Genomic DNA, 26,098 nt, shown 5'->3' with positions numbered 1-26,098 from the left:
TTCCGTATTCCTAATAGTTTTCCAGAGCTTGGATACTCTAAGCAATATGCATTTGTGTGAGGTATACCAATGACTTTATATGGTCCATTATAAACAAACTTAAATTTAGAGATTTCATTGTCTATCTCGCTCGATTTCTCATGAGCCTTTACAAGTACTAAGTCTCCGATTGCAAACTTAGCAAAACGTGCTTTAGCGTCATGACGACGTATGCGAGCATCGGCTTTTAGCTTCATTACTTCTCGCAAACGATCTTTTTTCACACCAATACTAATGTCAATCCGTGGAGGGAATTTGATTATCCCTTCCACTAAACTTTTACTTCTGTCATCCAACAGGATTTCCTCTGGAGAAAATCCCATAGATTCATGTCTCAAGGTGTTCATAATTCTCTCAAATACTGCTACATATTTGCCCCATGCTCTATGGTTGTGATGGCAATAGGTACAGTAAAGTGGGCCTAGCTCGCGCATATACCTCTCAGCGGGATTCCCAGACGGACAATAAGCTGAAATATGGATCACCTCGACCCCATTACTTTCCATGCCTTCATTCCACAACTTAGAAGTAAATTGTGCCTGATTTTGTGATAGAATCGCCTTGGGCTTACCAATATGAACAAAATAATCGTTCACAACCTTGCTATAGACCGCTTTGGCTGTAGCTTTCCTAATCGAGTGTAGTTTGATGAACTTGGAAAAAGCTTCTAGCACTACTAAAATGTAGGCAAAGTTTTCTGATGACTTGGGCAAAGGTCCGTACAAGTCCACGCACAGTAATTCAAAGGTGTCGTTAGGCCTTATACATTGCATAGGACCACGACTCGTACAGTTGGTAACCTTCACCTTCTGACATAAATCGCAAATTTTCACTTGGTCAGTAACGCGTTTTAACATGTTGTTAAAATGCACTACTTCACTCAGCTTTTCCGTACATTTCTTTGGTACACAGTGACCATACGCCAAATGGTAGTAGTCTATTATTTCCATGACGAATTTGGTGGGCCAGCATACCCGCCAAATATTATTATCTTCACCCTTACGTATGTACAAGAACTGATCATATATCTTGTAATACTTCCTTAATCTCTCTCCTTCTGGATTCCTTTCGTCATATCGGGTTTTCGCCATATTTAAACAACCATCGTCCTTCTGATGACGACGTAGATTTTTACAGACGTTCACTATTAATTTGCGTCCCTCAAATTCTTTAAAATAGTGTAATTTGAACACTCCATCTGACTCATCTTTCAATACATCTTGATTAGACTCGGGCAAGCGCGACAGCGCATCCGCTAGGCAATTGTCGGTCCCTTTTTCGTAACAGATGTCATAGTTAAATTGCAGTAAATACAGCGACCACCTAGTCAGTCTTTCGTGAAGTAGTTTACAATCCTTATGGTTCGTATGAATAATCACCTTACGGTCCCATAGGTAACCCTTGAATTTCTTGAATCCCCACACAATAGCGAGACACTCTTTCTCAGAAATCGTGTAATTTCGCTCACTTTTTGATAAAGTTCGACTCGCGAACGCTATCGTCCGGTGTTCCTTATCCTCTCCTTTACCAACTTCTTGTAACAGTTCTACCCCCACCCCGTAATTCGACGAATCCGTTCTCAGATGGAAAGGTAGCGATAAATCAGGATGAAATAGTATGTTTGATCTTAACAACTCGCCTTTTAATCTCTCGAAAGCGGCCTGACACCCTTCAGTCCACACAAACGGAACATTTTTGCGTAAGAGGCTATTCAAATTTTCATCATTAAACACTTGTCCTTTTACAAATTTACAGTAAAATCCAGTGAGCCCTAGAAAACTTTTTAACTGTTTCCCAGACTTGGGTGGAGGACAATTCCTTATTGCCTCTAGTTTCTCTGGGTCTTTCGTAATACCAGCAGTGGTAATTACATGCCCTAAAAATTTCTTTAGCTTTAGAGTCATTCCCCCATGGCGTAATGATCTAAAAACTTCATCTAACAGGTCACAATGGTCATGCCAAGTGGCATTGGCCAACAATAAGTCGTCAACATATACAGTTAATCTTGAACTCAAAGCCGGTCCTAGCACTTTATCTAGGGCCCTGATGAATACGGACACAGATATATTAAGTCCAAACGGCAGTACTCTATACTGATACCACCTGCCCGCCAACAAAAAGGCGGTGTATGGCCTAGATTCTTCTTCGAGTTCTATTTGCCAGTAACTAGCCGTCAGATCGAGGCTAGTCATGAACTTAACGTCATGAAAACGTTGCAAAATCTCCTCCATACTCTCTGGTCTGTTTGTCTCGCATTGAATGACCCTATTCAACGTGCGTGCGTCAATCACAATACGCACACTACCATTCCGTTTTGCTACAATGACCAAACCGTTATTGTATGAATTCGTACTTCTTTCAATCACTCCCCATTCGATCATCTTATCTATCTCCCGTTGCACTGCTTCCTTTTTGGACAGCAGTATAGCATACAGTCTCACGAAGAATGGTTCGTGCGGAATTACATGCAACTTGCATTTATATCCTTCCACAAGTCCCGGTTTGTCTGAAAACACGCTCTTATTTCTCATTATTACTTCATACAGGCCTCATCTTTGTTAGTGTGTTACGTTTGACACATCGTCTAAAATACTTTCCAATTCACTTTCTACATTATTGTCAGCGCCAAGATTCCTCACGTTACAGTAGTTCAAATTCATACCTACATCAATGGCATCAGGCCAGTTAACAATGTGTATAGACTGGTATTGCCTTTGCACACCATCTCCTGCCTCGTCAAAACTAACTACTATTGTTTTATCTTGTGACGTATATGTCAAAGTTTTGCTTTCACAATTAATCACTGCACAGTACTTTAATAGCCAATCTAACCTGATAATTACTTCCATAGTTAAGGCAGGCACGACGACAAACTCTTGTTCAAATCGTGCCCCACAAAAATCTGTTTTGTGACCGGTTTACTGGCCTTCGCAGTAGCACCGATAATTTTCACTCCTGTTACTGGCATAACTACGATGCCAGGTCTGTCTTTCAGTAACTCAAATATTTTCCCAGATACAGCACTCAATTCTGCACCGGTGTCAATCAACATGTTTAGTTGTAGGTCGTGCATATTAACAGACACTACTATCTGTCTACACTTGTCCTCGACTGTTTCTTTATTTTCCCACAGGTCATTCCAGAAAAAACCATCCGTCTTTGATCCTAAATCCGGCTTATCTGGCGGCCTTTTCAGCCTCTGTTCACATACAGTTTTAATTTCAACACGTTTGTCCTGAGGCTTAGTCTGTAGCTTCGCCTCCAATACCGAAACCTTTTCCTGTAACTCGTCAACTAGTGAGTGTTGCTTTGCTATCAGTTCATTAATTGTCACCTTCGTTGATTCCTCTTTGGTCAGATTGATCTAATCTGCCAATCTACCTGGAGGAATGTGCCCAGTAGTATCTGCAATTACTTCCTCTGGATCTGTGCAACCCACACTGCTACCGTCCGACCGTATAACGTCAGCTCTAACCCCATACACGCTGTTATCTACGTGCTTTTCTACCAATCGTGTCCGGCTATCACTAAAATTCTCGTAATCTTTTTCCTTAATACTCTTGCAAGGTTTAAATTCGAGGTTTGCGTCGGATGGATCGGCTACTTCTACCACTATAACTTTCGGTAAGGTCTGCCCGTTAGGGCCAGAACCTTCCGTTACTACTTCAACATCCAACTCCTGCGGGACGAAACATGACGAATCTTGCTCGTGCTCCCCATTAACATCAACTATTTCTGGTAAAGTCTGCCGGTTAGGGCCAGAACTTTCTATCGCTTCACAAATACTATCTTCCTATTGGACGAGATGCGGCAAATCTTGCCCGTGCTCCCCATAAACACTTCTCCCGTACAGGCCTCTATAATCTCTTAGTTCGTCGTATAAGCGACCGAACTGCCTTAACCAGACCTCATCCCTCTCTGCATCCCCTTGCTCGATGACTGACGTGTTATTCGACAACTGATCTCTCAACGACTGCGAATCATTCTTAAACTCAATCTCTCGTTCCGCTGTGGGAGTTACAGCTGCCACTTTGTAATCGTTTTCCGGAACAGTACTTAAATTGTTCTCACTGACAGTGAATGTATTTTCTACTGCCGCGTCTACAGCTGATGTACTACTTGTGGGCGAACTCCTTTTTCCTAACACTAGCACAGTCTCCCGCCGTTGATATACCATACGGAATTTTCATAACGACGACACCTGGGTTTTCTCCTGTTATTGGGCCGCCACAATTTCTCCACGCCCGGTCAGCCCCTCACCGGCGTGTCTAATGGTTTCCCTGTCTCGTCCCAGCAGATACGTTCCCCAGATGCTGTTGAGGCGGCTGATCACACCCTCTGGCGTTTTAAAGTACTGGAGGGGACTAGGAAATGCCATTAAGGTCCTAGACCCGATGAAGGGAAACTCCTGATCTACACCTCCAAGCGGTAGAGAGTGGGCAACATCACTTCATATGATGGCTAACGTAGACAGGGACCGAAGGATGACCGGGATAAGTCATCACCCCAGCATCTGCTGGACAGGGCACCCTCTTGCCCTGGAAATGAGAAATCATTTCCAAAGGCGGAAGAACCAGCTGATGGTCAACGGCATAGGATGTGGAAGGCAACGGGAAACCACCACATTAAAGAACTATGGTTATCCCAAGCATCAGCAGTAAACCATGTCAGTATCTTCTGTAAAATTTTCTGGAGATAAAATAGTCCCCCAATCGGATCTCCAGGTGGGGACTGCAAAAGATATAGACAACGTGAAGGAAATGAATCCCAATTTTAACATAGCCACTTGGAATGTGAGAACACTGCTTCAGTGTAGCAAGCTAGAAAATGTAAAACTTGAAATGGAGCGACTGGAAATCGATATCCTGGGCATATCGGAGATGAGATGGCCCCAACCAGGTGATTTCTGGTCTGGAGAATACAGAGTCATTCACACCGGAACTGACCAAGATAGACCGGGAATGGGAGGAGTTGGAATAATTTTGAGAAAAAACTATGGCTCACATGTCAAGGGATATGTGCAAATATAGCTCTCGAATAATACTAGTCAAACTTGAAACTAAACCAAAGGACACTGTGATAATACAAATATACATGCCAACATCCAAAGAAGAAGATGCAGTCATTGACGAAATATACGAAGAAATAAGTGATGCGATGAGAAATGTTAAGGGAGATGAAAACCTGATTGCCATGGGGGACTGGAACGCGATTGTGGGTGAAGACCCGGAGGAAGGAATTGTTGGCAAATATGGACTTGGAAGAAGAAATGAAAGAGGTGATCGACTGATCGAGTTCTGCTCAAAGCACCAATTAGTTGTTGCAAACACACTTTTCCAACACCACAAACGAAGAAGATATACATGGAAGGCCCCTGGAGACCTGAGGAGACAACAGATTGACTACATTCTAGTGAAAGCACGTTTTAGGAACCAGATAAAAGATTGCAGGAGCTATCCATCTGCAGACATAGGCAGTGATCATAACCTGGTCATCATGAAAAGTTCACTGAGATTCAAACGTTTGAAGAAGAAGCCAGTAAAACTTAAATGGGAACTAGAAAAACTGAAAACTGAGGGACTGGCAAAGCACTATGCTCATGAAACAGACAACCTAATTAAAAATTTTCAACATGGTGGAGTAAATGAAGACTGGAATCAGATTAAATCTGGTATATACAAAGCAGCAGAAAAGATAGTTGGAAGAACTGAACCCAAAAACAAGAGGAAATGGATTACAGCAGATATTATTGAGCTTATAGAAAACAAAAGATTATACAAAAATGCAACTGAGGAACAAGGAAAAGCTGAATACAGAAGACTAAGGAATTTAGTTAATAGAGAAGCTGGGAAAGCAAAAGAAAATTTTCTTGGAGAAATGTGCAGGAAAGTAGAAGAAAATATGCAAAACGGAAGAACTGATTTAGCCTACAGAACAGCAAATCAATTTTTTTTAACAAACGTAAAACAGTACTCTCAGGCACAATAGAAAATAAAGAGGGGAAAATGCTGTTTGGTGAAGACATGCTGAAGAGATGGAAAGAATACATAGAGGAGTTGTATGCTGGAACACCTCTTTCGGAGGAAGTAATAGGAAGAGAAGAGGAAGTAGACGAAGATGACAAGGGAGATGACATTCTGCAAGAAGAATTTGACAGAGCTCTAAAAGAACTACAGGACAACAAAGCAATGGGTATTGATGACATCCCTGCAGAACTAATAAAGACTGCTGGTGACGGCATGAAAATGATGCTGCTTAAACTTATTAGGTCCATCTATAACACAGGAGAGATACCGACAGACTTCCAGAAATGTATCATTGTTCCTATACCAAAGAAGGCAACAGCTACAAAATGTGAACAGCACCGAACTCTTAGCCTAATATGACATGCATCAAAAATTCTCATAAAAATAGTTCCGAAGAGAATTAAAGAGAAGGTGGAGGATATGCTGAGTGAAGATCAGTTTGGTTTCAGAAGGGGATTGGGAACAAGAGAGGCGATTCTGGCACTAAGACTCACTATCGAAAAGCAATTACAGAAAAATAAACCAACTTATATTGCCTTTATAGACATGGAAAAGGCATTTGATAACGTTATCTGGCAAGAGATGTTCAGAGTGCTGAGGAAAATTGGAATAAAGTACAAAGACATCCGCGTGATACTCAGTTTCTATAAGAATGAGGTGGCAGTGATTAGGAACTGTCACCAGGAACAACAAGCAAATATTAGAAAAGGGGTAAGAAAAGGATGTGCTCTCTCTCCTCTTATATTCAATGCTTACATCCAGGAAGCTATAGACCAAGTTCGAGAAACTACTGAGGTGGGGATCAAAATTAATGGGCAGAAGATAGACATGGTACGTTATGCAGATGATATTGCTATAGTCACGGAGACAGAAGAAGATCTAGAGGAAGTCCTCAGAACAACGGAAAAAATTCTATACAATCAGTATGGAATGAGAATAAACAAGAAAAAGACTAAAGTGATGGTATGCAGTACAGGAGCAGAATATGAACCTCCGAAAATTAGAATTGGAAGAGAGGAGCTGGAAGTGATACAGGAATTTACTTACCTGGGAAGCAAAATCACAAGGGATGGTAGAAGCCGGAAAGAAATTGCGACCAGAATACAAAAGGCCAAAATTGCATTTAATCGGAGAAGGAACTTACTCACCAGCAACAACATCAGTCTGAAAATAAGGAAACGCATCATGAAAGGTTTCGTTTGGAGTGTGGCCCTATATGGATGTGAAACTTGGACAGTTGGAAGAGCAGAGAGAAGACGGCTAGAGGCCCTGGAGATGTGGTGCTATAGAAGGATGATGAAGATCAGCTGGACAGACAAAGTAACAAATGAAGAGGTGCTTAGAAGAGTACAGGAAACCAGATCTCTGTGGAGGCACATCCAAACAAGAAGAGACAAACTTGTAGGGCACATCCTACGACACAACAATATCATTGGAACAATAGCAGAAGGAGTTATTGAGGGAAGGAATCGGCGGGGGCGACCAAGGATATCATACATGCAACAGATCATGAATGACGTTGGATGTAACACATATGTGGAAATGAAGAGGAAAGCAGACAGAAGAGAGGAATGGCGCTCTGCTGCAAACCAACCTCAGGGTTGAACACTAAAAGAAAGAAGAAGACGAAGCCCTTATCACGTTAGTATAATAATGGTTTCCGTCATTCCTGTTATTATTTGCATTGTACCAACTGTCATTACGGCCCGAAACACTATTGTTATTGCTGCCACGATTGCGGTATGCATTATTAACAAAGTTATCATTGTTGTGGTTGCTGTGGTACCCGTTGTTGTTACCACAGCCTCTACCACTGTCGCGATTATTGCGCCAATTGTCCTCGTTCTCAACTCTTTCCAGGAAATCATTGATTGTCCTGTAATTGCTTCCTACGCAGCGTTTTGTATCATCTGGAAGGTTCTTGTAGAGTTCCCAGACTATTTCGGATTCCGTGCGGCGTACACGCAAATATTCCAACTTGCGGATCCAGCCCTCACAAAACTCCTTCATCGAGCCGCGCGAATTCGCATTGAAAGGCCTCGATACGACAAATTAGCGCCAGACACTTTGTTGGTTTTGCTCTGGCCAGTATTCAGCCAGAAACAAGTTTTTAAACTCGTCAAAAGTCAGATTCGTAATGTTGAGGTTTAAGCGCCAATGCTTGGCATCACCAGCCAACATGTCAATAACCGCATTAATTTTTCTCTCATTAGTCCATGATCTGGGTAGAACTCTTTCACAATTTTTAATGAAATCCGTCGCGTGCATACCGCCTTTTTTCAAGAGGTCGAACCGCTCCTCTTTCTTCAACAATTCCGAACTATGTGCACAGATTGGCACATAGCTCTGTTTTTGGTCGAGTTTCTTTCCTAATTCCGACACTCTCGTAATTACTTGGCAAGTGGTTGTCGCAAGCGTTTCCACTTCCCTCTTTTTCTCTTCGCAGGTATTAGCCTGCTTCCTCACTTTAGTATCTACTTCGGACACTAAAGCCTTTAAAGTTTCCACCTTCTTTCGATCCTCTTTTTTCACTAATTGAATTTGTTCCATCACCTTATTCTCGATGATCGGAGCAAGTGCTTTTCCTACACTTTTCTCGATTCTGCTAATTTCGGAATAAAAACGAGTATTTATGCTCGCAATTTCCGCCTGAATGCCTATCATTTCCTGTTTAAGATTACAGATTTCGGTATTAATCACAACAATATCTTCTTTGCTTTTATCAACTTTTGTGTTAACAACTTCAACATTGTTGTTAACAACATTAATAGCTTTATTCTGATTGTCTAGTTTCTGTTCAATTTTTTCAGACTGAGCTTCTTGCTTGGCAGCCTGAGCTTCTTGCTTGGCAGCCTGAGCTTCTTGCATGGCAGCCTGAGCTTTAATTTCTGCCGATTGACTCTTGATTTCATTAATCAAAACATTCAATAAATTAGTTAAATTCCCGGAAACTACCGGTTTTACTTCCGTATCGGCTTCTTCTTTACTTGTCCCCCCATATTCGTCATCAAGGGATTCAGATTTGATTTTCACTTCCGATTCCGAAACATTTTCTAAAGTTTGGAATTCCATTTCTGCTCTTTGTTGTGTTTCGGCGGTCGCGTCTTTCATGCTAGTTGCCTGCCCCTGAACAATGGGTTCCGCAGTGTGCGTTTCCTACTCTTCGATCGATTGTTCCATATCCAAGTCTACCAAATTTTGGTAACTGTTGCCTTCACTCATTTTAATAATTTTCAATATAAATGCCAAAGCGCAAATCTAATTAGTATTCCTCACATTAATATTCTCACTGACATATCGACCATTTCCTAACCAGTACTTTGGTACAAGATTTGAACAATGCAAAATTCGTGTCCCGAACAACCTCTAATCCGAAGACTCCCCTGTCACCAGGTCACCACGTGTAAACTCTCCCTCACTTATCGACCTCAATTACAGTGAAAAATTATACCACTTGTACCTAATGGGAATTTGGGAAAAGCAATCGTCACCGAAGTTAATCTGTCGGTAAAGAGGGAGGAAAAGGTTACATCTAAATGAAAGGAAAAATGCAAATGAAACTGGTGGAAATTAATTTTGAAAAAGGGGTAAAGTTAATAAAGAAAGTAAATGTGCAGCCATTACATTAACAATTAACTAGTGGTAATTAGATATTTGAGATTTGGGGGAAATTACGATCGCCAGTCCTATGGACAGTTACTATAGTAACTGAAAAAGAAAGGTTATTACACATATAATTAGCACTAGAAGTGTGGCAACTGATGGTTGACACGTGTAGTGTGAAAACTGAAAGTTTGTCAGAAGTAATAAATTTCGCTACATTCTGACTTAATTTAGCAAAAGAATTAATAAAACCAGAAAATTGAAAATTAATTTAGTGACTGAAATTAATAGTGCGCTTTGTTTCTGAAGTACATCGAAATTCAGTGAAATACAGTTAGTCTTGAGCTACCTCAACAATTATTTCAAAAGCTACTTTAGTCTACGCAATTTAGAAATAAGAGATTTAACTTTGAACTTGAATTTAATGATTCTGAACAATTAACAATAGCAAAATTTAGTACGTACCAAGCTGAGCTGTAGTCACAGGTAAGTTAACAGATGGTAACAAAACTCGCACTCATAATCTGTGTTTGTGTAATCTAAATATTGTAGCCAGCTATGAATACTTTAACTGAACTTTGAAATTAAAGTAGTGATATGGAATAATATGACTTCAATGCTGGCGTTTGAATTTCAACGACACTCGGGTTCATTCCGGAAAAGGAAGGAACTCTGCTTGGTAATGCAATTGGGACAACGAGCAACAAATGTTCATGCTAAGTTGCTGTAATTATAGTTACAAAAATAGAACAGTTTGAAAAGCTGAGGTCTGCCATACAGTTCTAAAACTTAATGTGCTTCCAGTCTTCCTTGTTGGTTGATTGAAGGTTTGAATCCGTCGATCCTGGATGTGGCGACATTCACTCATTGTCGACCGTCGCTGTTGCAGAAGCTAGATGTTGGCGCGCCTTCTTATCGACACAGTCACCAGCCGAAACGGGCTCTTGATGTGCGCCAGCTAATGCTTCCCGTCCGCGACACCGTGTCAGAAACTATCATAGCAATTCGAACGCAATTTCATGCTACCAAACCCAGAAAGCGCGGCAACTCGAGGGAGCTTCACACAACACACCTGCTCCACTGCACTACTCCCGCCAGACTCTCTCTGCTCTGCCCGCGCTCCACGCGGTAGAGTTAACACTACCAAAGATCCTAAACACTTTGGTTCTCCACACGACCTATCGATGTATTCGTTCGGTAGCATAGTTTTCCCTAGGCCAGACCCAGCGTATAAATACAAATAACATTCACAAAACAAACCAATTATACATCGACATAAATGCATACGTATACAAATAGTGAAGCAATTACAATATACTAAGACACAGTAATGTTATATCTTCATGTAACAAAATAAGGAAAAAAATTATAGTGCAGCAGATGGAAATAGGAGGATATGCATTTCCGGCATTACAACCTATGCCTGACCAAGTAGCTGTCTCAAATAGCCGATTTAGCTTCACAGTAACCCTCCTGAGAGAGCTATTCAATTGGAGCTGATCATACCACATGAAAGTAGGAACCAAGCCAACATTTGAGTGTTTCATTGCATATGCTATTTTTACCAGGTCACACTCAACATTGTAGCCCTGATCTCTATGAATACTGTATCCTGCTCTACCCACTACAACAACTTGATCATATTTTGTAAAGTCTTTGCACAATGATCCTACATCTTCAATCACTTGGTTAAGACATGCACTAAGCTTGAAGAAACTTGTGATCTGGTACCTGTCAAATAATTTTTCGTGTGAGATCTGGCCCACACCTCTTCCATGACTAGCACCTAACAACTGAACTTTCCTTCTATTTTCTATTTTTATTTTTTGAAATACTTGGTTTCCTGGTGAAAGTCTGTTACATAATTGGTTATCAGTTTACATTACAACATTTTACGAATTTGATCAACTATGGCTGGTACACAGTTTAATGTGCAGAACTACAGCATGCAAACCCAATCTGCCTGAATAAACATAATAAATACAATGAAACGCCTGAACGAATTTATTTTCTTTTAGCAAATATCACTGGTGTAAAGAAAACGTTTGTTTCCATTATTCGATAGATGCTTCACATTTTTGCTATAACTATATCGAATCAAAAAGGAACTGTTCCATTATTAGTATAATTTACATTATCGAAAAATTGTCTTAAGAATTGTGCTACAGAATTTGTTATAAAATGTCACGTGTCCAAGAAATATTTCATTTCCAAAATTAAAGTCTCAGTTGATGGAAGATGTCTGCAATAACATCACACACTGCTTTTTTATTCCTCCGCTGCTCACCTTTGTAAGCATTGTACAAACAGCTGTTAAAAGTGGTTCTCCACGCGACAATAATGAGTACCTTCAACTTAAAAAAAAAAAGAACACTTACTGTGCGTCTTAGCAGTTAAAACTCTGACATTGCAATTATTGGAGTATTATTGCTATGTACAAAATTCCAGGGCAAGTTTCGACATGTCGAATTGGACTGTTCCCTTGCCAGTGTTGTTCAACGTGCTCAAAGGAAAGTACTCCAGCATCATGAAGTTGCGAGGTTTTTTCTTGATTTTGGAGAGACGCTCTTGAGCACAGATTGGGGGAGGTATTGTTTTGTAAATTATTTGAAATTAAAGTTAGCGGAGGAAAGCGCCCATATGCGCAACAACACTGTAGTACCGTCAAACATAGCAGGTGCGTGAAGAGAAATGCTGAAAATGAACATAACTGCAGACAGGTGGTATCTCTGGAACAGACTCCTTCAACTGTGTAATCATTCTTCAGGGACTTGTGTGGGATGCGGGTGTCTAGGAACATCCCAATGGAGAAGCTGCAGAACCCATGCATCAGGCAGTTGTTGACGAAGTACACAACACACCCAGTTCTAGATGAATTTACATTGAGAAAGAATTATTTATCCACGCACGACGAGGTGATGCTCTTCAAAATACAATTTAGTGGTTCTGACGAAACGGTGTTTGTAATCACAGATGAAACCACTAATGTGGGTGGGTGTTATGTTGTATATTATGTTGCTTGTGTTCTAGAAGTTGATGGACCTGGAGAAATTTTCCCCCTAACATGTGAAGTGCTCGAGAGAGTGGACAACCCGACAATTGCCATTCTGCTTCACAACTCTGTGAAGTTACTGTGGATGTGTGCTGTGAAGAGAGCAATGTTCTGCTGCTAGTAACAGATGGTACTACATACAGTTAAAGCAGCAAAGGGGCTTCAGATTCTCTACCCCAGTATGGTGTGCTTCATTTGTCTAGCACATATGTTACACACAGTTGCAGGGGAGATGTGATCAAATTACTCTGATCTGGACAAATTAATTTTCTGTTGCAAGGAAATTTATGTGAAAGCTTTGTTAAGGGTGATGAAATTCAAGGAACAAGAACCTTCACTGCCCCTCTCCTTCTTACACTATGGGGTCCTTGGCTTAATGTTACTGAGTATTATTACACCAACTACACCAAGATGTAGAAAATATTTAGTGAACTTGTTAGTGATGAATCAATTGCTATCTAAACCGTGAATGAGTATTTTAAAGGTACCTTGTCTGGAAGCTTGTTATAGATCAACGTCAACTTTCCAGTGGTATGAAAAGCTACCTCACGACTGGAAGCTGCTGGTACTCAACTGCGTGATGCCCTGTATATTGTGCAACATGTTAATAGTGAGCTGTATCGAGCACGTGGTCGTGTGAATGACTAAGTGAACAACAAATTGCAAAGTAGTATCTAGGGCATTCCGGAATATTCTACAATGTGCAAAATTAGTGATGGTCTTTCTGAGAAAGTCACAACATTCGAAGACAAAGAACCACAGCTGGTATGCAGTGATCTTATTATCTTCAAATACGCTTCTCTGACGTCCTATGTAACTTTTCCAGTTACAAAACTTTCGTCCATGACAACAATAAATCTTCGAAACGGGAAACCTGAAAATGCACATTATGATCCACTGCTACTCTACAGAAACTGAAAAGTGGAATTAATGTGGAATACCTTCTCATAACCTCACATTCACTTTTCGGTGCTGGGATAATAGGATAGTCGTAACGTAACGTTACGCACAGTGTGAGTACACCTTGAGGCGACCACAAATTCTGAATACTGCTGACGAATGCTTTCCTTCGTGTATTGGTATCTCATGTTACAGGAAACACAAGCAATGTATCATCGTACGCTGTAATTCCATCTTAGGTAATACATCCACGCGACAACAAAGAAGAAAAGAAAACCAAAATCTCTTGCGAATTTTCGAAGAGGCATTTTCGTTGCGGTAATTTTGCAGGCTCCCGTGCAGAACTTTTGATCAAGAAGCTTCCGGAGTTGGTTATCAGCTGTGATTGGAAAGGTATGACATCATCCCCAAGGGCCACTATTTTTAGATGTGGGGCATGCGCATTATTTATGAAATAAATATCCGCCATTCATCTGAGTTGAATTCGTTCGTAAAATGGAAAATTGTAATTTGTTCGACACTTTTTGAACTCGCGAGGTAACTTTCGAAGTTGGAAATGACACTACATAGGTTCTAAGATACATTGACGTAATTTGTTGTGATACGTACCGTAGTTGGTTCGTCTTTGCTGCGAGGTTAATTTCGTGTGGCAAATGTATTCCTGTAAATAAATCATCAGTTTGACCAAAACTGAAGTGCGAAGGATAGTGTTATACTGTGGATTTATAATATGGAGGTGGGGCGTGGTGCTACTGATTTACGTTTAAACTCTTTGTATTTCATTGATAGAAAAGAGGGAAAAGAAGACTATGTTTAGAATGTCAGGGGTATACACAAAACTTTATTTATTTATTTGTTTTTTAGTAGATTTTTGCCGATCGTGCATCAACATTTAACGAATCCTTCAGAGTGCTGCTGTCAGCCTGTGGTGAGTGTGTTTGAAAACTTGGCGAAAGATCATTGAGAAATATGATCTAGTATTCCCAAACTTGAGGTTTCACAAACGTCCGTAACATTAATAATGCTTATTTTTTTAAACACATGGGGCAATCCGTATCCCAAAAAACTCGCAAATGACTATTTATAAATGTCTGTACGCAATTAAGTGCAGGTAAATCATTTAAGTAAAGAAACATCGGCGGTCGTGTTGTTTAAAAATAATGTTACTCGAACATTGTTAAACCGCACAATTCGTAGAGAAGGAAGCGTAACTATGGACTTGAGAACACTTGAAATGACAGTGTATAGGCTGACTTTTATTTTATGTGCAACATCTAGAGGACCGTAAACAGCATAGTAGAGAGTAAATTGCTTTGGATTGTTTGTGTTAAATTTTTTGAAGTTGAAATATTTAGCATATCTAGATATCACATTTGATACATTATTCCACTTATTGTACATATCAAATGGAAACTATATGGTTTCAGAGATCTTTTAAAGTCTCTATGGTGTTTATATGAAGTAAACATGTGTTCTGTCTGCTGATTCTATGCTCAAGTAAAGGAGGGGTCCTCTGTCTGTCCAGAATAAATGGCCAGTGAGTAATGTTTGGAATAGAATACTACACAAGATCTTATACATAACATGATACATTTCTTTGACTTGATCTTATTTTGTGTTAAATATATTAAGACTTACTTTTGTTTGGTTTTCCTATCACAGTCAAAGGATCGACTACCACGCAGTTTACTGGCAGCGATTCGTTGCTAATGAGTACTAATATCGTAGTCAGTCAGTGAGAGCAGTTGCCAATTGTATTAAGATTGTTGTAAAAGAGTCTTCACAGTAAAATTAGTGATTAGATATTTTTGGTGACAAATGTAATTGAATAATCTGTTAGGTTTTTTTTTGTTGTTATATTGGAAATTGAAAAAAATTGTTATTCATAGTTCCTTTGATTTCTTCTTGAATAGTTTTTTGTGTGTTATGTGTTACGTTGTGACTAATTGTGACTTTGTGGATGGAGAAAGTAGGGGGCAGGGTGTCAAACAGGAATAGTTGATGGGATTACTAACAAATTTGACAGCAGATCAATTGACAAGAGTTACGTAGTGGGGCTCACTTGTAGTTTCCTTTGTGGATCATAAAAAGTAAAATATGTTGTCCTATACTTAATACACCCCACAAGCTAGTCAGTGATTTGTCCGTTTATATAGCATTTTTAACTTTCTTTTCCAGTTGACATTAGCCTATTTATTTGCTGTTGATATTATTTATTATATAATATTCATTTAATGTGACGTTAACCTAGATCTCATGCCAAACTACAACCAAGGTTTTAAGTGGAGTCACTATCACACTTAACTGATATTTTGTAAATAAAATAGAAAGAAACTTCCACATGGGAAAAATATATTAAAAACAAAGATTCCAAGACTTACCAAGCGGGAAAGCGCCGGCAGACAGGCACAATGGACAAAACACACAAACACACACACAGAATTACTAGCTTTCGCAACCGATGGTTGCTTCTTCAGGAAGGAGAGGGAAAGACGAAAGGATGTGGGTTTTAAGGGAGAGGGTAAGGAGTCATTCCAATCCTGGGAGCGGAAAGACTTCCCTTAGGGGGAAAAAAAAGGACAGGTGTACACTCGCGCGCGCGCGCACACACACACACACACACACACACACACACACACACACACACACACACACACATATCCATCCGCACATACACAGACACAAGCAGACATATTTAAAGGCAAAGAGTCAACTGATATTTTTATCTTTTGGGGAACAATGTTGTGTACTTGGGGCAGCATTTTTCATACATTTATATTTCTCCGAAAGCAGTGCAATTTTTTTAACATAGCATAACCTAATAAAAGGAAATGAAGCACAGCATTATCCATTTTGTTGACAAATGTTTTACTGAAGGCCAATATAGTATCTGTCTGGAATGTTCAAATTTCTATGATCAGAGAACTGAGAGGTAAAGGAAAAATGTGAGCTATAAACCTGCAGCTGCTGTTCTGGTCTATTTTCCACAATATGTAAAAATGCAAAAGTTGTGTCACATAGGAGGTTATCCACATGTGTCTGAATTCGCAGTTTAAGCAGTTGATTTCTATTCAGTGCTGAAGGTAATTTCTTGGCAGTGATATTATGCACGCAAATAAAGTTTAGACTTGTTGCGGTGGTTGATGGAGTGACCATAAATAAGAAATGCCTGAATGGTTGCTCCCATCAGCCACCATGCCCAGGGTGGTGAAACTGATTTTTGTGGACAGTAATAGGCATGTTAGTAGAGTACTGTAAGAGTTCAAAATTATGAAACTCCTCCACTTTTGACCAATATTGTTTCTGCAAGACACAAATACTTCAATAAATGTAGAATTTCAGCACTGAAGTTCCATAAATCCATGCTGTTTGAAATCGTGGCCATAAAAATGCCCTGTAAGGACTCCCTTAGACATTTTTATGTGATCAGACTAATTATATCTTTATAAGTAGCCACAGTGAAAGCACTAAAGTGTAAACCAGAAATACAGTGATTTGTAATGTGTACTGCCTTAACAGAAACACTATTGTTTTATTAATTACAGTATCAGTTTTGTTACATTCATCAGACACAGGCTTAACCCGCGGGATTATGAAATGTTAGCACTTACTATGCCGACTCAGATCTTATGCTTATGAGTGGAGCTTTGTGTGGACTAGCGTTTCAGGAAAGCAAATCTTTATCAGAAACATACTTCATATAAAAGTAAGTGTTTGAAAGCGGAAGACTTCAGTATAAATAATTGTGTACAACCTTTCACTTCAAATGCGCTACCAGTTGTTCCTTGGTATGTGGGCTGAGCCTCTACTAGATGTGGAAATAAATATGTGGAATTGCAGTAATATGATCAATAACTTTTTTATGACAATACTTTCTGCCCTAAGGATTTATTAACTTCACTCTGTATTGCTATTGCTCCAGAGTTTCATGTGTGGGGCCAGGTTTTAACGTGCCAAATCTTTTACCTTGGTTTAATTCACTTAAGTACAATTTGCACTAATCTGCAATTATATAGTGTTTAGAGAGTGATGTTTGTAATTGAATTCACATGAACGACATGACCTGACACTTTTATTGGATCAAGAGGAAAATTATACACTATTTGTCAGTTTTGATCAGTGACCTGATGGTAGCTGTGATGTCAACTTTTCGTGCATATTTTCACAGTCTTATTTATTGGTTGGCAAAGCCAGTGAGTATGGGGGGAAAAAACCCTGGTTGTGGTTACACACTGATTTGCAACTTAGCCCATTTGAAAACTTTTTTCATTGTCTTATCATGTTATTGTCATCATGTTGTTTATGATGTTTGTTGTATGTTTCCTGTGTTGCTGGTCACAGCTGATGATTAGTATCGAATATTCTTCTTTATCCCTTTCATTTTGTGTTATCCATTATTACATTACTTTTTTTTTTAAAAAAAATATTATCTCCACATCAGGTAAGAAATGAGTTATTGTATGAACTGTAGATACTAGAGACTGTAGTTTGTGCATGAAAAACTTTCATTGAAGATCCTTTATTGATTATCAGTATCACAGAATAGGCGATAAAAGAAAATGGATTAAATACATCCACTTATCGCTTCGTTAGTCACACAGCAGGCAGTCGAGAAGTAGTTAAGCCACCTAACCATGTTTCTTGTCCTCTGATAAAGGTGTGTAATTTGCAGCTTAAATCTATTGCTGTATTGTCAAATCAAACAAGGGAAAATCCAGGATGGAATGTAAAATATGAAAAGGATAGTTGCTACTCATGATATAGCGGAGATGTCGAGTCACAGATAGGTACAACAAAAAGACTGTCACAAAATAAAAATGATGAGCATCAACTATCCTTTTCATAATACTATGTCTTGTCAAAGCTATTCTGATCGAGTTGAATAACTGTTTCAACAGATGCATGAACGATGAAGGATAGTGAATTCTGTTTGCAGTTGCGGAGTTATTGTTTTCAGTTTATAACTTTCTCGACAATTTAATCTTAACCTATTAAGCTGAGAATTTTTGGGGTAATTTAGCCACTCCTTAGTATAGAATAATAGTAATATGCTTTGATAGTATGTTGGCTTTTGCGGCTGCATTTCACAGAGAATGACATGGTTCTGAGATTCCTGTAAAGTATAAGCCATGAAAATTGCAGAATCATACTTTAATTCATTAAAAACTCTGTAAGGATTGTGGCAAAATTTTATGGGCTGGAGGGAAGACCAATTCATGTTTTACACTACTTATTTTTGTGTATGATAATTTTTATTTTTTTTGGAGCAAGAATTTCTGAAGTTAGCGAGTGTTCTTGAAAAATATATGTTACAAATTTGTAAATGATGCTTCTGAAGGTTTCCTAAGCTGATTACGCACATTGTAGAGATGGCATCACATTATTGTGAGGGTACATGTAACATCTGCTTGTACAGGATATTCCCTTAATGATGATACAAACTTTCATCAGGAGTAATTGTGGAGGACAATTTATCATTTTGTGTTTAAGAATTGTGGTCTGGTTAATGCCGAGTCAAAAGTTATATATAAACGTGAGGAAAATCAATGTATGAAAGTATAGACTCTAAGCTCAATTTTTATATAGCTGTGGTACTTGACATGATGCTACTAATGCTCTGTCCATCACCATATAAGGCAACTTTTCATCCTGTTTCTGCCACACCTGATTTGATCTCAAAATGACTGGGTTCCATGCTGCACTCAAATCGCTGTGTGCGTTGATAGAGCTAAGTATTTCGTATCAAAGGAAGATTCAGCCGAGAAAATAATAAAGTATATGCAGACAGTCAATACTTACTTTCAGGAGGCACAATATGTAGAATTGCCAGTACTCTTGTACAGTAATGGAGACACTACATAGCATTCACAATACTTAGTTACTTTGTCGAGGAGGAGAGAAGGATAAATTGGGAAAGTTGAAAAAGGAAGAGCAGGTCACTTGGACATGTAGTGCAGAGAAGGATAAACATGGAGGAAGAAACGCTAGAGAGTAGGTCGGAGATGGTACACCAGTTAGCACTGTGCTGACGACTTCAGTCCATAGTGAAAGACAGTGTGAGAAGTAAAGATGGGTTAGTGAGGAGGGAAGTGAACAGTGCAATTAACAATTAGGACAGAAAATATTATATGAAAATATAATGGAGTTGGAGGATGAGAGAAGGATACTGCATGAAAAAATTGTTTGTGAGTGAGACCTGTGGAGTAGAAGTGGGACAGGAGAGCCTGGAAAAGGTTGTTGGTGTGGGTGTTGAGGGATTTGGTGTCTGTAAGGAAGGTATGTAAATTCATCCTCACTACTGGGGTCAGTGATCTGCCCTTCTTTTTAAACTTCCTTAAACTTACCCTTTCCTCTCACTAACGAAGCAGTTATTTATTCCAAAAACTAGATAGTGTGTCTTTTACTTTTATGTGTTTCTATCAGCAGTAATAAACATTTTGTCTCATGAAAGTACAGCAGAGTCCCACTAATACGAGCATTCGGTTTATCCAAACATGCAAAATGTTAGTCTAGTTATGGAAAACTGTGCGATAAACTGCTGTATATATACACTATTTTAATTTACACAGTACAGAAAACATGTATTATAAAAATTGGCAAGAAAACATTAGGTTTAAACAATGCACGACAATGAAAGAAAAGCTATCAAACTTACTAAAATACTGTGGACATTTTATCACTACTTTTTAGAAGACAAAAACTCAATCATTGTTTTTTGGCGTAATGAAGACAGTCTCTTATGTGACGCATAGTTACGCCATCATCTCTCAAACATCAAATCAGCAGATGTAGCAGTGGGCTGTTGCTCTAAATAATGTAGCACGAGGTCAAGAGCTTCTGGTGTGTCACTGTGTGGCACCAGCTCTCCTTTGTCGCTTTCAGGCTCATTGTCACTTCTGTCGCAGCAGTCCACTTCTTACTGATCTTGAGTCACGGCAACAACTAAATCGGCGCCAATAAGGTTGGTTGGTTCGTTGGTTAGTTAGTTGGTTGTGTGTTCCATTGATCAATCACACGGTATGGTAGCTGTTATGATGTGGAACGTGTCAAGTGCACAAGAAATTCACATACGAAACAAGATTTTTTTTAAATTTAAGGATTAATATTTCTGTTATATACCCCATTTTCTCGAATGGCGCAAAATGCATATACTGCATGTATAGATTTATTTATTCCTATTCAAGAATTCATTTCTGGTATAGAAGGAGTTGTCAAGGAGGTACGATTTCAATTTATTTTTGAAGCTGTTACTGCTGTCTGTCTGACATTTTATTTCATCTGGTGATTTGTCGAAAAAATTTATAGCAGCATATTTTACCCCTTTCTGTGCCAGATTGTTTGAGTAAAGGATAGTGTAAATCTTTCTTTTTTCTGGTATATTAATCATGAATGTCACTGTTGTTTTTAAACTGGTCCATGTTGTTGAGAACAAATTTCATTAGTGAGTAAATAAATGTACTGTGAGGCTGTTGTAAGAATTGCCAATCTTTTAAAAAGATGCCTACAAGATGTGCAACTATGAACCCCACGCATTATTCTAACGACTTTCTTTTGAGCAGTGAATACTTTTTGTCCATTTAGTTACCCCAAAATATTATTCCGTATGACATCAGAGAGTGACAGTATGCAAAGTATGTTAGCTTACTAATTTCTACATCCACAAAACTGGCAATTATTCTGATTGCAGAAGTTGCTGAACCTAGTTGCTTTAGAAGATCAAAAATATGAATTTTCCAATTAAGACTCTCATTTATGTGTACATCCAAAAACTTAGTGTGCCCTATCCTGCCTACTGATTTCTGTTGATGTGTTATATTTGTTGAAGGAACTGTACTTTTTGCAGCAGTAAATTGGATGTACTGTGATTTTTCAAAGTTTAGAGCAAGCCCATTTGCAGAAAACCAATTAATGACTTTTCCAAAAACGTTGTTGTTGTCTTCAGTCCTGAGACTGGTTTGATGCAGCTCTCCATGCTACTCTTATCTTGTGCAAGCCGCTTCATCTCCCAGTACCTACTGCAACCTACATCCTTCTGAACCTGCTTAGTGTATTCATCTCTTGGTCTCCCTCTACGATTTTTACCCTCCACGCTGCCCTCCAAAGCTAAATTTGTGATCCCTTGATGCCACAAAACATGTCCTACCAACCGATCCCTTCTTCTAGTCAAGTTGTGCCACAAACTTCTCTTCTCCCCAATCCTATTCAATACCTCCTCATTAGTTACGTGATCTACCCATCTAATCTTCAGCATTCTTCTGCAGCACCACATTTCGAAAGCTTCTATTCTCTTCTTGTCCACTCTAGTTATCGTCCATGTTTCACTTCCGTACATGGCTACACTCCAAACAAATACTTTCAGAAACGACTTCCTGACACTTAAATCTATATTCGATGTTAACAAATTTCTCTTCTTCAGAAACGCTTTCCTTGCCATTGCCAGTCTACATTTTATATCCTCTCTACTTCGACCATCATCAGTTATTTTGCTCCCCAAATAGCACAACTCCTTTACTACTGTAAGTGTATCATTCCCTAATCTAATTCCCTCAGCATCACCAGATTTAATTTGACTACATTCCATTATCCTCGTTTTGCTTTTGTTGATGTTCATCTTATATCCTCTTTTCAAGACACTGTCTATTCCGTTCAACTGCTCTTCCAAGTCCTTTGCCGTCTCTGACAGAATAACAATGTCATCGGCGAACCTCAAAGTTTTTACTTCTTCTCCATGAATTTTAATACCTACTCCAAATTTTTCTTTTGTTTCCTTTACTGCTTGCTCAATATACAGATTGAATAACATCGGGTAGAGGCTACAACCCTGTCTCACTCCTTTCCCAACCACTGCTTCCCTTTCATGTCCCTCGATTCTTATAACTGCCATCTGGTTTCTGTACAAATTGTAAATAGCCTTTCGCTCCCTGTATTTTACCCCTGCCACCTTTAGAATTTGAAAGAGAGTATTCCAGTCAACATTGTCAAAAGCTTTCTCTAAGTCTACAAATGCTAGAAACGTAGGTTTGCCTTTCCTTAATCTATCTTCTAAGATAAGTCATAGGGTCAGTATTGCTTCAAGTGTTCCAATATTTCTACGGAATCCAAACTGATCTTCCCCGAGATCGGCTTCTACCAGTTTTTCCATTCGTCTGTAAAGAATTTGCGTTAGTATTTTGCAGCTGTGACTCATTAAACTGAGAGTTCGGTAATTTTCACATCTGTCAGCACCTGCTTTCTTTGGGATTGGAATTATTATATTCTTCTTGAAGTCTGAGGGTATTTCACCTGTCTCATACATCTTGCTCACCAGCTGGTAGAGTTTTGTCATAACTGGCTCTCCCAAGGCCGTCAGTAGTTCTAATGGAATGTTGTCTACACCGGGGGCTTTGTTTCGACTCAGGTCTTTCAGTGCTCTATCAAACTCTTCACGCAGTATCTTACCTCCCATTTCGTCTTCATCTACATCCTCTTCCATTTCCATAATATTGTCCTCGAGCACATCGCCCTTGTATAAGCCTTCTATATACTCCTTCCACCTTTCTGCCTTCCCTTCTTTGCTTAGAACTGGGTTGGCATCTGAGCTCTTGATATTCATACACGTGGTTCTCTTATCTCCAAAGGTCTCTTTAATTTTCCTGTAGGCAGTATCTATCCTACCCCTAGTGAGATAAGCTTCTACATCCTTACATTTGTCCTCTAGCCATCCCTGCTTAGCCATTTTGCACTTCCTGTCGATCTCATTTTTGAGACGTCTGTATTCCTTTTTGCCTGTTTCATTTACTGCATTTTTATATTTTCTCCTTTCATCAATTAAATTCAATATTTCTTCTGTTACCCAAGGACTTCTAGCAGCCCTCATCTTTTTACCTACTTTATCCTCTGCTGCCTTCACTACTTCATCCCTCAGTGCTACCCATTCTTCTTCTACAGTGTTTCTTTCCCCCATTGCTGTCAATTTTTCCCTTATGCTCTCCTTGAAACTCTGTACAACCTCTGGTTCAATCAGCTTATCCAGATCCCATGTCCTTAAGTTCCCACCTTTTTGCAGTTTCTTCAGTTTTAACCTACAGGTCATAACCAATAGATTGTGGTCAGAGTCCACATCTGCACCTGGAAATGTCCTAAAATTTAAAACCTGATTCCTAAATCTCTGTCTTACCATTATATAATCTATCTGATACCTTTTAGTATCTCCAGGATTCTTCCATGTATACAATCTTCTTTTATGATTCTTGAACCAAGTGTTAGCTATGATTAAGTTATGCTCTGTGCAAAATTCTACCAGGCGGCTTCCTCTTTCATTTCTTAGCCCCAATCCATAACCACCTACTATGTTTCCTTCTCTCCCTTTTCCTACAGACAAATTCCAGTCACCCATGACTATTAAATTTTCGTCTCCCTTCACTACCTGAATAATTTCTTTTATCTCTTTACACATTTCATCATTTTCTTCATCATCTGCAGAGCTAGTTGGCATATAAACTTGTACTACTGTAGTAGGCACAGGCTTTGTGTCTATCTTGGCCACAATAATGCGTTCATTATGCTGTTTGTAGTAGCTTACCCGCACTCCTATTTTTTTTATTCATTATTAAACCTACTCCTGCATTACCCCTATTTGATTTTGTATTTATAACCCTGTATTAATCTGACCAAAAGTCTTGTACCTCCTGCCGCCGAACTTTACTAATTCCCACTATATCTAACTTTAACCTATCCATTTCCCTTTTTAAATTTTCTAACCTACCTGCCCGATTAAGGGATCTGACATTCCCCGCTCCCGCTCCGATCCGTAGAACGCCAGTTTTCTTTCTCCTGATAACGACGTCCTCCTGAGTAGTCCCCACCCGGGGATCCGAATGGGGGACTATTTTACCTCCGGAATATTTTACCCAAGAGGACGCCATCATCATTTAATCATACAGTAAAGCTGCATGTCCTCGGGAAAAATTACGGCTGTAGTTTCCCCTTGCTTTCAGCCGTTCGCAGTACCAGCACAGCAAGGCCGTTTTGGTTAATGTTGCAAGACCAGATCAGTCAGTCATCCAGACTGTTGCCCCTGCAACTACTGAAAAGGCTGCTGCCCCTCTTCAGGAACCACATGTTTGTCTGGCCTCTCAACAGATACCCCTCCGTTGTGGTTGCACCTACGGTATGGCCATCTGTATCGCTGAGGCACGCAAGCCTCCCCACCAACGGCAAAGTCCATGGTTCATTATTTATATCATTTTCAATTGGAGTTTCTTTTACCGGATTAATAATGATACTTGTATCATCAGCAAACAGTGTCAGTTCAGCTTCCTGTTTCAGATAGGAAGGGAGGTCGTTCACATACATCAAGAACAGAAGGGGACCTATGACTGAACCCAGTGGAACAACTAATGTAATTTCACCCCAGTTAGATGAAGTGGCAAACTTATTTAAATCACTTGATCCATATAAGGAAACTTTTTGCTTTCTGTTCTGTAGGTATTGCTTACACCACTCATATGCTATTCAATTTATACCACAAAACTGTAATTTCTGTAACATAATGTCATGGTTCACACAATCAAATGCTTTGGACAAGTCACAGAAAATTCCTATTGGTGACATTTTACTATTTAAAGACTCTGTTATGTGGACAGTGAAATTGTATATTGCTTTCTCAGTGGAACAGCATTTTTGAAATCCGAACTGTGATTCCCATTACTGTTGAGATGGCTAACCACTCTTGAGCACATTACTTTCTCAAAGATTTTTGAAAATGCTGTAAACAAGGATACTGGCCGGTAATTATTGACATCTGTGGTGTCCCCCTTTTTGTAGAGCGGCCTGACAATGGCATATGTTAACCTGTCTGGGAAAATACTTTGAGTTCATGATGCATAACATATGTGACTCAGAACATCAGCTGTAATTGCTCCACATTGTTTTAATATCTTATTGGAGATGTCATCTACTCCAACAGAACATTTATTTTTCAAAGAATTAATAATTTTACTTATTTCACAAGAGGCTGTTAGGTGAAACTTAATCTGACTAAATTTTTTCAAAACAGACTCTTCCATGTACTGCCTGGCTTTTTCTTTTGAACTATTCTTGCCAATTTTTTCTCCTACACTTACGAAATGGTTGTTAAATACATTAGCTACCTGTGTACTGTTGGTTAGGATGATCTCATTCTCCTTAATAGTAATACCACCTACCCCAGTGGTTATTTTTCCTGTCTCCCTTCTAACAACATTCCACATTAGTTTTATTTTATTGCCAGAGTTGTTAATTCCTTCTCCAACATACATATTTCTTGATTGCCTTACAAATTTCCTCTGTATGTTACAATAATTTTTATAGTGTAAAACTACTTCTGGATTTTTACTAGATCTTTCTGCCTCATACAGTTTTCCTTTTCTTTCTGAAGACACTTTAATACCTGTAGTAATCCAAGGTTTCTCTGAAATTTGTGTGGTGTTACATTTAGTAATTTACTTTGGGAAACAAT

General features: G+C 39.1%; 2 protein-coding genes across 18 annotated transcripts in view; one reads left to right on the top strand and one right to left on the bottom strand.

Annotated features, from left to right (window-relative positions):
* Nucleotides 1–14,374, bottom strand: part of LOC126267241 (uncharacterized) — a 210,461-nt gene extending 196,087 nt beyond the window's left edge. Inside the window, exon 1 of one of the 5 annotated variants that reach the window (XM_049972226.1) lies at nt 14,230–14,374. The gene's annotated coding sequence lies outside the window, so the exon portion shown is untranslated. The remainder of the gene's footprint in view (nt 1–14,229) is intronic. The other 4 variants (XM_049972225.1, XM_049972228.1, XM_049972229.1 and 1 more) reach the window with 4 other exon arrangements.
* Nucleotides 13,521–26,098, top strand: part of LOC126267244 (protein phosphatase 1B-like) — a 244,760-nt gene continuing 232,182 nt past the window's right edge. For 3 of the 13 annotated variants that reach the window (XM_049972245.1, XM_049972251.1, XM_049972239.1), the window contains exon 1: nt 14,025–14,548. The gene's annotated coding sequence lies outside the window, so the exon portion shown is untranslated. Of the gene's footprint in view, nt 13,734–13,797; nt 14,549–15,047; nt 15,158–26,098 lie in introns of those variants that run through there. The other 10 variants (XM_049972244.1, XM_049972250.1, XM_049972243.1 and 7 more) reach the window with 8 other exon arrangements.

Source organism: Schistocerca gregaria, chromosome 4 (assembly GCF_023897955.1).
Source record: "Schistocerca gregaria isolate iqSchGreg1 chromosome 4, iqSchGreg1.2, whole genome shotgun sequence".
Lineage (NCBI taxonomy): Eukaryota > Metazoa > Arthropoda > Insecta > Orthoptera > Acrididae > Schistocerca > Schistocerca gregaria.
Note: the sequence above shows the minus strand (reverse complement) of the source record. Positions and strands in the feature narration are given on the sequence as shown.